The 13,749-nt window shown below is 47.0% G+C and overlaps 1 non-coding gene and 2 pseudogenes across 1 annotated transcript; all 3 read left to right on the top strand.

Annotated features, from left to right (window-relative positions):
• Positions 1–2,096: 2,096 nt before the first annotated feature.
• Positions 2,097–2,251, top strand: LOC131738647 (U2 spliceosomal RNA; annotated as a pseudogene).
• A 600-nt stretch (positions 2,252–2,851) lies between these two features.
• LOC131738226 (U2 spliceosomal RNA) lies at positions 2,852–3,042 on the top strand. The gene has a single exon (XR_009329790.1). It is a non-coding gene; the product is annotated as a U2 spliceosomal RNA (small nuclear RNA).
• Positions 3,043–8,639: 5,597 nt separating this feature from the next.
• LOC131738748 (U2 spliceosomal RNA) lies at positions 8,640–8,787 on the top strand (annotated as a pseudogene).
• Positions 8,788–13,749: the final 4,962 nt, after the last annotated feature.

Genomic DNA, 13,749 nt, shown 5'->3' with positions numbered 1-13,749 from the left:
TATCCCCACTGCTATATGTCGTGTGCATTGAACCCCTCCTGCAGGCAATTCGTAGGGATACCAATATAACTGGTTTCCAGCTGCCTGGATCCAACGGGGTCCAGGTCAAAACAACAGCATATATGGACGATGTGTCACTCATTTGCACCAACACATCGTCGGTACCTCGGATTAGTAATATCCTTGAGAAGTACTGCACGGCGACCGGGGCAGTGATTAATAAGTCCAAGAGCGAAGTCTACGTGTCTAAAAATTGGCAGGTAGATAGGGAACTGTCGGACATGTACCCTGTCAAAAAGGACAAAATCAAGATTCTGGGCCTCATTTTCGAGAACAATAGCTCGGGGGCCCAGAGCTGGACGGCGGCCATTAACCAGGTCCGTAAAAAGATTGGCGGATGGAGCACAAGATCCTTAACAATGACGGGTAGAGTATTAATAACCAAGTCTATACTGTTCCCCATCCTCTCTTATGTAGGAAAAATCTTTCCCCCAGACAGGACCACCAAAAAAGTGGTGGATCGCATTATCCACCGCTTTATCTGGGGCAGCAAGATGGAGAGGGTAAAGCGAGCCACTCTGAGTAAAGCCGACAAGAAGGGAGGTAAGGGGGTCCCGGACGTTGTGCAGCTCACCCGAGTGCAGGGGCTCACGCAAACTATCAAGAACATCCAGGCCCTGGACAGGAAGGTATGTTACATGAATCGTTTCTATTTTGCCACCTGTCTCAGGGCCTTGGGCCTCTGCACTATTGATAACACCGTGCCGTACTCCTGGGACCCCCCATTGTATTATAGAACCTTAAGGGACACTATATATAAATTGGGCTTAGATAAAGCAAAATTGGCCTCCTGGGAATACAAGGCTGTAACTAAATATCTTGCCGGTTCCCAGGAAATTGAAAAAGTAGCTACTTTCTCCCTCACCCAAAGCCAAAAAATCTGGGAGAATGTGTCTCACAGCTGCCTCAGTAATGTCCAGAAGGATATAGCATGGAACACCGTCCACAGTGCACTCCCCACTCGAGCGTTCATGTTCAGGAGGGGACTAGCCCAAGTAGAAACATGCCCCTATGCAAAGTGCCGCAAGAGAGAAACACCAGCCCATATCTTCTGGGAGTGTGATGTGGCTGGCAGTGTCTGGCTCTCTGTCTCTGTCTTCCTAAACAGGTTTGCTGACACGGCCAAGATGACCGCTGAGACTGTGCTCTATGGGCCTGCGGGAGGAATCACTACCAGCACAGCTAAGTGCGTTTGGCGTGTCATCAATGTTGTCAAGCAGATCCTGTGGGAAGGCCGTAACGTCTGTGTCTATCACAAGCAGGAGCTAGACACTATCACCACGACCAGAAGGGCACAAACTCTTATCAAGGACTTTGTAATTCTGGACATCCGGACCCTCGGGAAGGACAAGGCCTGCGCGGAGTGGAGGATCGCCGGACTTCAGGACGTGAAGATGGAATAAAGGAAAAAACTGGAACCGCTAGCTCCTAGGAGCGGGACTACGGGGCACCGCTAAGCCTTTTATTTATTTTGTCATGCCAGCATTCCGCCCTTTTTAGCTGGCATGACCGTTTTTGAACGGTGCCCTGGTTTTATGTAGTCTTTTTGTTTCAGTTTTATGGACTTTTATTTGATTTATGTTGAATGTTTTATTTGATTTTGTTTTGTTTTGTTTTATGTATCTTTAAGATTTTTAATGTAAACTATTAAAAGTTACATTTTAAGTGTTTTAAAATTTTAGAATTTTAACTCACTGTTCCACACACTGTCCCTTTTCCCCTGTCCCTGTTTTAGTAATATAGTTTTATGTTCACTTTTGAACTTTTAGAGAGCACTCCCCGGCCCTCACAAGCACTGGTTTTTTATAGATGGTTCTTTTTTTCCAGTCACTTTTAAAACAGCACAGGTTTTTTTCATGTTGATTTTAATCTGTGTCTGTTTTAACCATGTACAAAGCACAATTGTCTTGGTGTTTTTAAATGTGTTTTAAATGCTTTTAAAACAAAATGTATGTCTGTATGCATGAATGTCATCTTTAAAAGAAATGTAAAATGAATGAAAAAACGAATGGGTGTAAATGTAAAAAAAATGTAAAATCTCAATAAAAGAGTATTAATATCTGATACGTCCCCTATCAGGGGACCATATATTAAATTGATTTTTGGAATCGGGAGATGGAACAGGGGCTTGCTCCGTCCACTCCACGCATCGGCCCGGTATTGCAGTACCTCCGGGAACGGTGCACACCTTTCTCTAACGTTGGTCAAAGTCAGATCTGGATCTCTCCTGTGAGCATTTTGTCTACCCCTGCTGGAGGGAGAGTGCCAGTGTGATGCAAGTTTTCCCGCCGTTTTACTTCTTTTTTTTTTTTCTTTCTCTCTTTCTTTCTTTCTCTCTTTCTTTCTCTCTTTCTCTCTTTCTTTCTCTCTTTCTTTCTTGCTGTCTTTCTTTCTTTTATTCACATGTGGTGATGATGTAGACAGCAGCAGGTTGTTTCCTGGGAGCATGCAGCTAACCAGACAAGTGTGGTGGAACATGTCCCTATGCCAGGACCTTCTTAGCAAGCCAGCCAGCCAGCGAGGCACAGTTGTAGTTACCCAAGGCACCTTGCACAGCATAGCAGCTTGGCATGACTATTTGTAAGACGCACTCCGCCAGTTTATGTTTTGTTTTTGGTGTTATGTGTGTGTTTTTGCTTTGTTTTGTTTTCTCCTGCTTAAATTGCACATTTCCCCTCTGGAAGCAGCAGCCCGTTTTTTGGGGGTCTGCTTGTGCTTGGAATTTTGCACCCACCTTTGAATCCCCCTGTGCCGTCCGGGCTGGGGGGCCCCGGGCAAGGGCCAAGTCGCCATCGCTTCTCGGCCTTTTGGCTAAGATCAAGTGTAGTATCTGTTCTTATCAGTTTAATATCTGATACGTCCCCTATCAGGGGACCATATATTAAATTGATTTTTGGAATCGGGAGATGGAACTTGGGCTTGCTCCGTCCACTCCACGCATCGGCCCGGTATTGCAGTACCTCCGGGAACGGTGCACACCTTTCTCTAACGTTGGTCAAAGTCAGATCTGGATCTCTCCTGTGAGCATTTTGTCTACCCCTGCTGGAGGGAGAGTGCCAGTGTTGATGCAAGTTTTCCCGCCGTTTTACTTCTTTTTTTTTCTTTCTCTCTTTCTTTCTTTCTCTCTTTCTTTCTCTCTTTCTCTCTTTCTTTCTCTCTTTCTTTCTTGCTGTCTTTCTTTCTTTTATTCACATGTGGTGATGATGTAGACAGCAGCAGGTTGTTTCCTGGGAGCATGCAGCTAACCAGACAAGTGTGGTGGAACATGTCCCTATGCCAGGACCTTCTTAGCAAGCCAGCCAGCCAGCGAGGCACAGTTGTAGTTACCCAAGGCACCTTGCACAGCATAGCAGCTTGGCATGACTATTTGTAAGATGCACTCCGCCAGTTTATGTTTTGTTTTTGGTGTTATGTGTGTGTTTTTGCTTTGTTTTGTTTTCTCCTGCTTAAATTGCACATTTCCCCTCTGGAAGCAGCAGCCCGTTTTTTGGGGGTCTGCTTGTGCTTGGAATTTTGCACCCACCTTTGAATCCCCCTGTGCCGTCCGGGCTGGGGGGCCCCGGGCAAGGGCCAAGTCGCCATCGCTTCTCGGCCTTTTGGCTAAGATCAAGTCTGAAATAGGCTAATGATCAGGTATATGTGGCTTGACCGCAGTACCCGGTGGCTTTATTTCTGATAAGATGAGAGGTAATCAAACCCGGTCAGCCTCTTGGGCTGGACTGAAAAATTCGGCAAGATTGTTTTGGAGAGACAGCGGGGAAGAGATGCCAGAGAGGAAAGTCTTTATAAAGACCGTCATCATCGACTGCTTGGGAGTACAGCCTGAGATGATCTTGTGTCTTCAGCGGAACGGGACGGAGAATTACGTGGACGTCACCATGGTCGGGGAGACAAGTTTTAAAGAATTTCTGCAGCAGTGTAAGGAGAAGGAAGACGATGCTCCACTTTCCAATTTTAAAGTGGAGTCACTGAGCCGGAACAATTTCAGGGTTGTGACCGTACATATGTACAACCCTCATGTGACTGATTCCACGGTTGGACTGTTTTTATGCAGGTATGCAAAGGTGATCTCGGGGGCCAAGTACTTGAGGGACGAATTTGGAATATGGACAGGGAAGAGGCAGTTCCAAGTTCTGCTAAATGATGATGAATCTGGATTTGGTGGATTTTATCATCCACCAGCAAATTTTTCAATTGGGGCAGACAGAGGATATCTTTTTTACTCTGGGCAGCCCAGTTTCTGCAGGAAGTGTCAGAGTTTTGGTCACTTGGGAGTGGACTGCTCTCAGGAGAGATGCAGGAACTGTGGTGAGCTGGGACACACAGCGTCCGGGTGTTACAAGCCCAAGTGCTGCAATGCATGTGGAGCTTTGGATCACTTGTTCCGGAATTGTCCCCAGCGCAAGCAGACCTATTCCGAAGCTGCAAGGGGACGGGGAAGGTCGGAGGTAGATGACTCAATTCCACCAAGGGAGGAGGTGTTGGAAGACACTGGGCAGTCTTTTTCGATCCCCGGTAGCCAGGAGGGAAAAGAGGGAGATGGGGTGGCGGATGCAGAGGTTACAGAGCACAGTGAACAGGAGTTGTTAAGCAGCGGAGAGCGGAAAGGAGACGGGGTGATGCAGTGGGGGGACACTCCTGATGCAGAGCGCGGCGGACAGGAAGAGCCCTTTGTTCTGAAAAAACAGAAGAAGAGAAAGAAGACTAAGGAGGAAACAGCAAGTAAATTCTCGGTTTCTCAGGAAACAACCAAGAAACTGGCGGTAATGAACCGCTTCGAGGTGCTGGGGAAACAGGATGAGTCGGGTGTCGGTTCTTCACAGTTGCCAGTTCCAGTCGCTACGGGGGGTGAAGGGTCTTCTCCCTCCCAGGTGCCGGACACAGGGGGAGAAAGAGAAAATAGTCAGTCAGAAACAGTGTGTTTATCTCCTTTGAGCCCAAATCCATACGTGTTGGGGACATTTTTACAAAGAGAACAAAATGAACAGGAATATGTAGATACAGGAAGCATGAGTTCTTCCTAGGAGATTTTGCAATTATCCACAAATATGGGACAGTGAGGTTTCTTTTCTAATTAATTATTTTTGGGTTTATGTCCTTAAACTGTATTTCAATTAACACAAGAGGGTTGAGGGATAACATTAAGAGGGCATCGGTTTTTAATTATTTGAGTTCTTTGCATTTTTCCTTTTGTTTTTTGCAGGAGGTGCATTTGAAAGATGCCTCTGATATTGATTTATACAGTAAAGAATGGGGAATGGGGGAGTCAAGGTGGAGTGTGGGGGGTGTCCATTCTTCAGGGGTGGGGGTTTTATTAAAAGACAAGGAGATGGAGGTAGTGCAGTCTGTTTCAGTGGTGCCAGGGCGCATTCTGAGTATTGATGTGAACTGGAGGGGACAAAAGTTGAGAATGATTAATGTATATGCACCTACCGACATGGCTTCTAGAAAGGAATGTTTTCTTGTTTTGCAGGTTCTCTTTGTAACAAATAGGCACATTATTATGGGAGGGGATTTTAATGTGTCACTAGATAAGGGGGGTGGGCATGATTATACTGGGGGTATGTTAAAGGGTATTTTATTACAATTTAGTTTGGTTGATGGGTTTAGAAAGTGTAATCCCAAGCTTGAGGGGGTTACTTGGAGAAACTCAAGGGGGGCCAGGAGCCGTATAGATTATTTTTTTGTTTCAAAAGTGTTAAGTGTGGATTCTTGTATTGTGTCACCAATGTGGTTTTCAGACCATGATGCTATTCAGTGTACTATCCAATTTAAGGGACCAGTATTTGGGGGTGGGTTTTGGAAATTGAATTGTGAGTTACTGGGAGATAAATATTTTAGGGATACATTTTTGTTACATTTTAAAGGGTGGGTTGATTTGATGAGATATTCAAAGTCTGTTTTGGAATGGTGGGAGGGGGTGAAAGTCAAAATTAAGATTTTGGCTCAAAAGCATTGCAGGTATAGGTGCAGGAAGGAGAATAAAGGGTTTTTGGATTTGCAGAGGAAACTGGAGAATTTGTATACAAGGGGAAACACAACAGGGAGTTTTGACTTTGATCAGTCACAGGAACTTAAGGGTCAGATACGGAAAGTTTTTGAGAAGAGGGCAAGCATTTTTTTGTTTCGGTGTAAGGGGGAGTTCTTAGAGAAACACGAGACCTGCAGCACTTATTTTTTTAAGCAGGTAAAGGAGGCACAAAAAAAGAGAGTGATTAGGGGGTTGAGGGGGAAGGATGGTGTCACGGTGCAGGACACAGCGGGCATGTTGCACTGTGCTAATGGTTTTTATAAAGAACTTTTTTCTGAAAGGGAGGTCAATGTGGAGGTGGGAGGCTCCTTTTTGGAAGTTGTACAGGTTAGGGTGCCAGAGGACGTGAGGGACGATATAGAGGGACCGGTCACTCTTGCAGAATTGGAGGAAGCCCTAAAGCAAATGGCGGATAGGAAAGTGCCAGGGGGTGATGGTCTCCCAAAGGAGTTTTATGTAACTTTTTGGAATGTGATTGGGCCGGTGTTTGTAGAGGTGGTGGGTGAGATTTTTCGCACTGGGGCTCTAAGTAAATCTATGAGGGAAGGTATTATTTCTTTACTTTTTAAAAAAGGAGAGGAGGAAGACCTAAAAAACTGGAGACCAATCACGCTGTTGTCAGTCGATTATAAATTAATTGCAAAGGTCCTGACTGGGCGGTTGAAACAGGCAATGCCTTTTATTGTTGATCAGGACCAAACTTGTGGGGTGGTGGGGAGGTCCATTCATTGGAACCTCCTCCTCACAAGAGATGCAATCAGTTGGGCTGAGGATAGAAAGGTACCGCTAATGTTGGTGAGCCTGGATCAGGAGAAGGCGTTTGATCGGGTGAACCAAGGGTTTTTGTTTAGAGTGTTGTCACATCTGGGGTTTGGGAAGAATTTTATGAGGTGGTTAAAAATTATGTACACAGCGGTGGGTAGTAGGGTAAATGTAAATGGCCACTTGGGGGATTGGATTACACAAAGTTCAGGGGTAAGACAGGGCTGTCCACTGTCTCCACTTTTATACGTTCTTTTTATGGAGTCTTTTGCAGAGGCAGTGAGAAGAGATCAAGAAGTGAAAGGGCTTTTGTTACCTGGGAGTGGGGGTGTCTCTGTTAAAATCTCCCAGTATGCGGATGACATCACTCTTTTCCTGACATCAGATAGGAGCCTGGAAAGAGTATTTGAAATTATAGCACTGTATGCTCAGGCCTCAGGGTCAAAATTAAACACAAATAAATCTTCTGTAATGTTTTTTGGGGCGTGGGCTGAAAGGGTGGATACACCGGGTGGTTTACAGAGATGCAATAATGGGTTAAAGATGTTGGGAATTTCTTTTTATCACAGGGGGAGCGGGGTAAACAATTGGGCAGGTAGGCTGGCAAAATTAAGGTTGAAATTTGGGTTATGGAAATTGAGGAAATTATCTTTTTTGGGGAAAGTTTTGGTTTTAAAGGCTGATGTGTTACCCTCTCTATTGTATTTAGCTTATGTGTTTCCTCTACCTTGGAAGTTTAGGAAGGTATTAACCAAAATGGTTTTTGATTTTGTTTGGGGAGGGAGGTATGAGTATATCAAGAGGGATGTTATGTATAGAAGTGTGGAAGAAGGAGGGAGGGGTGTACCGGACATCCCTCTTAAATTAGATTGTATTTATTTTTCAATGTTATGTATTGCATTAAACCCTGTCGTTGTGCACAAGTTCCAATATTTTGTTTCCCTTTGGTTTTCGTTTTCCATGAGGCACATAGTAGAATGGTCAAATAATGTGCCCAGGGCAGAAACGCTGCCCGACCATTATGGGCATGCAGTGAAATTGGTTAAGAAGTATCCTGATTTTAAGAATGAGGACAAATGTAAAAATCACAAGATGCTGTATAAAGGAGTTATAGAAGAGAGGGGGTCATGTGTGGTTGGAGGGGTCAATAAAGAAGTGTGGGGCAGAGTGCAGCCCAAGGGGTTAGACAATAGACTGAAGGATTTAAATTGGCTCGTGGTTCATGGGAGATTACCAGTGAGAGAAGTATTGTACAGACACAAATTAACAAGGAATAAATTTTGTCCCAGAGCAAAGTGCATGGCGGAGGAGACTGTAAGGCACGTGTTCTGGGACTGTTTATATGCTCAGCGAGTTTGGGCAACAATGGGGAAGGTTTTCAATTTGGTTTTGTTAAATGTTATTTTGTCTTACAACACTATTGTTGGTGGAATTGTTTTGAAGGGGGTATTGCAAGAGTCACAATTCTTAGTTTGGTTAATTATTAGTTTGGTAAAACAGGGAATTTGGGAATCAAGGAAAGTTTTGGTCAAATCAAATACAAAGTGTAATGCACTGGGGGTTGTAAATAGGGTGAGTGGGGAACTTCGGGAAAGGGTTAAAAGGGATGTGTTAAGGTGGGGATTCAATGCAGCTAAAGAGAAATGGAAGGGATTGGTGTATTTGTAAATAATTGTCTCATGCAAGTTGTTATAAAGGTAATTGTTCTGTGTTGTAAATGGTGATTGTATTGCTTTATGTAACTGTTACTGTAAAATGTAAAGTTATTGTGAGAATTTAATAAAAAATCTGTTCTTAAAAAAAAAAAAAAAATCTGTTCTTATCAGTTTAATATCTGATACGTCCCCTATCAGGGGACCATATATTAAATTGATTTTTGGAATCGGGAGATGGAACAGGGGCTTGCTCCGTCCACTCTTGCGAGGCGACCATCTCCTCAGGGACTAAAGTAATAGTTCCTTCAACTGCCCAGATTTGCTGCTTACGTTGTTTCTTTTCCGTAGAGAGAGACAACCCGGACGTCCAGAGGCTTCTCCCACCCCAATCGGAGGAGCCAGCTGAAGGATGGCGTTCCGGCCAACCCAGGAGACTAGGAGGCACAATGCGGTGCGCTTCACAAGGACCCAGCAAGAGGAAACGGAACCAGGACTGACGAGACTGGAGTTCAGCCGGACCATTCTTCAGAGGGGTATGGGTTTTTCCCCTTCTGACTTGAATTGTTTGGTGAAATTGCCAGGGCTTAAGGAAGTGTTTGAGGTCAGTTTTAGGAACCCCCAAAAGTTACAAGAAATGTGGTCCTTTTGGGGGGAGAATAAATATCTCGCTCCATACAAAGAATTTTGTGTGGATGCACTGACAGACAGAGAAATGAAAGTTGTTACTGTCCAATTTTTCAATGAGGCTGTTAGCGACTATGATATTACAACATGGCTTAACCGCTATGGGAGGGTGTCATCAGAAGGGAGGAAAATTACAGACGAAGATGGGGTTTGGACAGGAGCCAGAAAGTGGCTGGTACGCCTTAATGTTGATCCATCGGGCATTGGAGGCGTCCGCCACATTCCAAACTCCATAGTGTTAGGGCCCAACAGAGGGCTGGTATTCTATAATGGGATGCCAAAACTCTGCAGGAAATGTGGGGAATTAGGACACCTGGCGGCCGCGTGTACTGTAGTCAAGTGCAGGAACTGCGGCGCCCCCCACGAGACCAGCCACTGCAGAGAAGAGAGGCAGTGCAATTTGTGTGGAAAGAAGGGGCACCTGTTTAAGGACTGCCCCTCTTCCTATGCCAACATGGCCAGAGCCAGCAAGGCAAACACAAACAAGCCTAGGCCTGAGCAGGAAGAGGGAGCAAGTAACAAAGATCAGTCCACATCACCACCAACAGTATCCAAGACCCAGACTCCAGCACCACCATCATCACCAGCACCCCCCTCACCCCCCCGCCCCCGAGACATGTCCCGTTTTACGAGGACCCCTTCCCCCAGCCCAGAGAGAGAGTACAACAGCTACTCCACTAGCTTCTCCAGTAGCTCCTCTGATGCAGAACACGAGGCAGGGAGGGAGCCCGGACCCAGCAGCGGCCCCCCCCTGAGTAGGGCCCTCTCAGCGCCAGCACTCCCCCTCGGCTCTCGTTATGACGCCATAAGGATTGAGTCCGTGGGGGAGGAAAGCGAAAGCGACAGTGAAAGTGAGAGTGAGAAGGAGGGGAAGGGAGTGAAGAACCAGCAGAGGGTGGGGAAAAGAAAGGGTAGAGACGAGGGGGGGAAAAGAAAGAAGATCAGGATCAAAGACAGCAAGTTGCAGGTGGCCCCCATAGATCCAAAACCAGCTAATGTCCACACAAAGTCCCCAGTCTTGCCCTCGCAGGCAGAGACGGAGGCGAGTGGGACGGCTACACTGCCGCCTAGTGGGCAGGTAGCAGCCAGCCAGGGCATCCCCAGCCAGCCTTCCCAGTCGTTGACACAAACCCTAGCACACCTCGCAGAAGAGGTGTTCACTAATGCACCGAGGGAGAGGTCGGGGTCAACACCTTCCCTGACCAGCAGTACCTCGGTAGCAATGACCCTCTTCAAGCGAAGGGCCTCCCTTCAAAGCATCCTTGACCCCCTCCCTTGTATGGGCAAAACCAGGGGCCCCCTAGAGGTCCTCCTAGATACAGCACTGGAGGACATGGGAATACCCCTGGACGCGGTAAGCCAGAAGTCTGCTAACAGCTCCAATTCAACAGACGGTAACAGCCAAAGAATGCTGTCTGTCATAACCCCCCCCCAGGACAAAGCTGGCCCACACGTTCCGAGGGGCCCTGAGCAAGTTCCACCAGACTTACCCTGTGGGGAGTTGAATAGCCCCAACAACTCCACGTACTGTGCATATAAAGACGGTGCCTTCTTGGACGAGGCAGCAGTGAGTACCTTCTCAGGGGTGATGGGAGTTGCAAATAAGCCCAAGCCCCCTCGAAGCAAGCGTAGAGCTAAGAGTAGGAAGAGTGTCCCGACCTCCCAATCATAGTCGCTATGGGGTGGACGCAGCGACTCCTTTTCTTGTTAGCTACCCTGATGGCCCTGATATGTGTGTCTGTTAATGTCAGGAGCATCAGGGAGACACAAAAAAGATTTGATGTACTAAACTATCTAGCTAACTTGAAAGCAGATCTCATCTTTCTGCAGGAGTGTGGTATTTCGTCGAGCCCTGATTATAGGGACCTGAAGGAGAGTTGGACCCTGGGGGACTCCTTCTGGTCGGGCTCCAACATAGCCAGAGCCGACGGAGTAGGTATCCTGTTTAAAAACCCATTTATTACCTCCCGCAGCAGCAGGGAGGTAGAACCTGGTAGAATTCTGAGCGTGGATGTGACATACAACAACACTCCCCTCAGACTGGTCAATGTCTACGCACCCACTAACCAAAACGAAAGAGTTCAATTTTTTCCACAGCTACGTCCACTCCTGCTGGGGAACGTACCCGTCATCGTGTCAGGTGACTTCAATTGTGCTCTGAGGGACGTAGACCGGAGCAGGCCACGCAACGACCGCTCTAGTAGAGTTTTGTCCTCCGTAATATCTGATTTCTCCCTGTGTGATGCAGGTAAGGACCTGGTGCCTCCCTTTACCTGGGTGAGCTCATCTGGGACCTCCTTCTCCCGTATAGATCTCGTCCTGCATACCAGCTCCCTTACGAAGACGGCAGTAGACACCCAGGCCGTCTTCTTCTCTGACCATAGGCTCCTGCAGGTAACATTGCAGGTCCCTCAGACCTCCCAGATGGGGTCAGGGGTCTGGAAATTAAACACCTCCTTACTCGATGACCCCTCCATAGCTGCAGCCTATAAGAGCAGGCTTGTTGAGTGGACCACTTTGCGTGACCTATTCAACTCCCCTATAGAGTGGTGGGAGATGGTCAAAATGAGAACTAAGGGTTATTTCATAGCAGCAGGCAAGAGGAAAGCAAAAGAAAGGAGGGCCAAATATAAATACCTGAATGCTGCCCTCCAGCGTCTGAGCCTGCTTCAGCTTCGGGGGTTCCCTGTAAGCGACGAGATAGCCCAGACCAAGCTAGATCTTTCAGTGCTTTGTAGGGAGGAACAACGAAAGGTCATGCACAATGCAAAAGTGCAAAAAATCGAGGAAGACGAAAAGTGTACTCGCTTCTTCTTCCAGAAAACGAGGGAGAAGCGGCACTTGATGTCCTCCATGCTCGACAGCAGGGGGAGGATAGTAGAGGATAGTGAGGGAGTGAAAAAAGTGGTAGAGAACTTCTATAGGGACCTGTATAACATCAAAGCTACAGATGACACCCTGATAGAGTGGTTCCTGAGCCAGTTGGAGCCTGACTCAGTGCGGGACGAGGAGGAGGAGGAGAAGGACCCAGAACTCACGCTGGAGGAGCTCACCCAGGCGGTTAAGACCATGAACACCGGTAAGACGCCAGGTCCAGATGGCATCCCGGGTGAGTATTACCATCTTTTTTGGGACACGCTAAAAGTCCATTTAGCGGAGGTCTACAGAGCGGTCTACAGGGAGAAGCGGTTGGGCCCTTCTATGCGGGAGAGTGTAATTACTCTCCTTCATAAGAAAGGGGAAGTTAAAGATCTACGGAATTGGCGCCCAATCAGCCTCCTTTGCGTGGATTACAAGATACTAGCCAAAGCTCTGATGCTCCGGCTACAAGTACACCTCCCTTTGGTCATTGGCCCCGACCAGGCTTGTGGCGTCCCAGGGAGGTCCATCACGGATATTTTAATGTTAACAAGGGACATTCTGGCTTATTCTAGAGAACGGAACCATCCCCTCTGCCTGTTCAACCTTGACCAGGAGAAGGCGTTCGATAGGGTAAGCCATGAATATATGTACAAAGTGATGGACCAGATGAAATTCGCTCCTGGACTTAGGGAGTGGGTTAAAACCATATATACAAACATTAGTACCCGAGTCTTGGTGAACAGGCACCTGACTGGTAAAATATCTATCCAGTCAGGGGTCAGACAGGGTTGCCCACTATCCCCACTGCTATATGTCGTGTGCATTGAACCCCTCCTGCAGGCAATTCGTAGGGATACCAATATAACTGGTTTCCAGCTGCCTGGATCCAACGGGGTCCAGGTCAAAACAACAGCATATATGGACGATGTGTCACTCATTTGCACCAACACATCGTCGGTACCTCGGATTAGTAATATCCTTGAGAAGTACTGCACGGCGACCGGGGCAGTGATTAATAAGTCCAAGAGCGAAGTCTACGTGTCTAAAAATTGGCAGGTAGATAGGGAACTGTCGGACATGTACCCTGTCAAAAAGGACAAAATCAAGATTCTGGGCCTCATTTTCGAGAACAATAGCTCGGGGGCCCAGAGCTGGACGGCGGCCATTAACCAGGTCCGTAAAAAGATTGGCGGATGGAGCACAAGATCCTTAACAATGACGGGTAGAGTATTAATAACCAAGTCTATACTGTTCCCCATCCTCTCTTATGTAGGAAAAATCTTTCCCCCAGACAGGACCACCAAAAAAGTGGTGGACCGCATTATCCACCGCTTTATCTGGGGCAGCAAGATGGAGAGGGTAAAGCGAGCCACTCTGAGTAAAGCCGACAAGAAGGGAGGTAAGGGGGTCCCGGACGTTGTGCAGCTCACCCGAGTGCAGGGGCTCACGCAAACTATCAAGAACATCCAGGCCCTGGACAGGAAGGTATGTTACATGAATCGTTTCTATTTTGCCACCTGTCTCAGGGCCTTGGGCCTCTGCACTATTGATAACACCGTGCCGTACTCCTGGGACCCCCCATTGTATTATAGAACCTTAAGGGACACTATATATAAATTGGGCTTAGATAAAGCAAAATTGGCCTCCTGGGAATACAAGGCTGTAACTAAATATCTTGCCGGTTCCCAGGAAATT

This window comes from Acipenser ruthenus, chromosome 10, assembly GCF_902713425.1.
Source record: "Acipenser ruthenus chromosome 10, fAciRut3.2 maternal haplotype, whole genome shotgun sequence".
Classification (NCBI taxonomy): domain Eukaryota; kingdom Metazoa; phylum Chordata; class Actinopteri; order Acipenseriformes; family Acipenseridae; genus Acipenser; species Acipenser ruthenus.
Note: the sequence above shows the minus strand (reverse complement) of the source record. Positions and strands in the feature narration are given on the sequence as shown.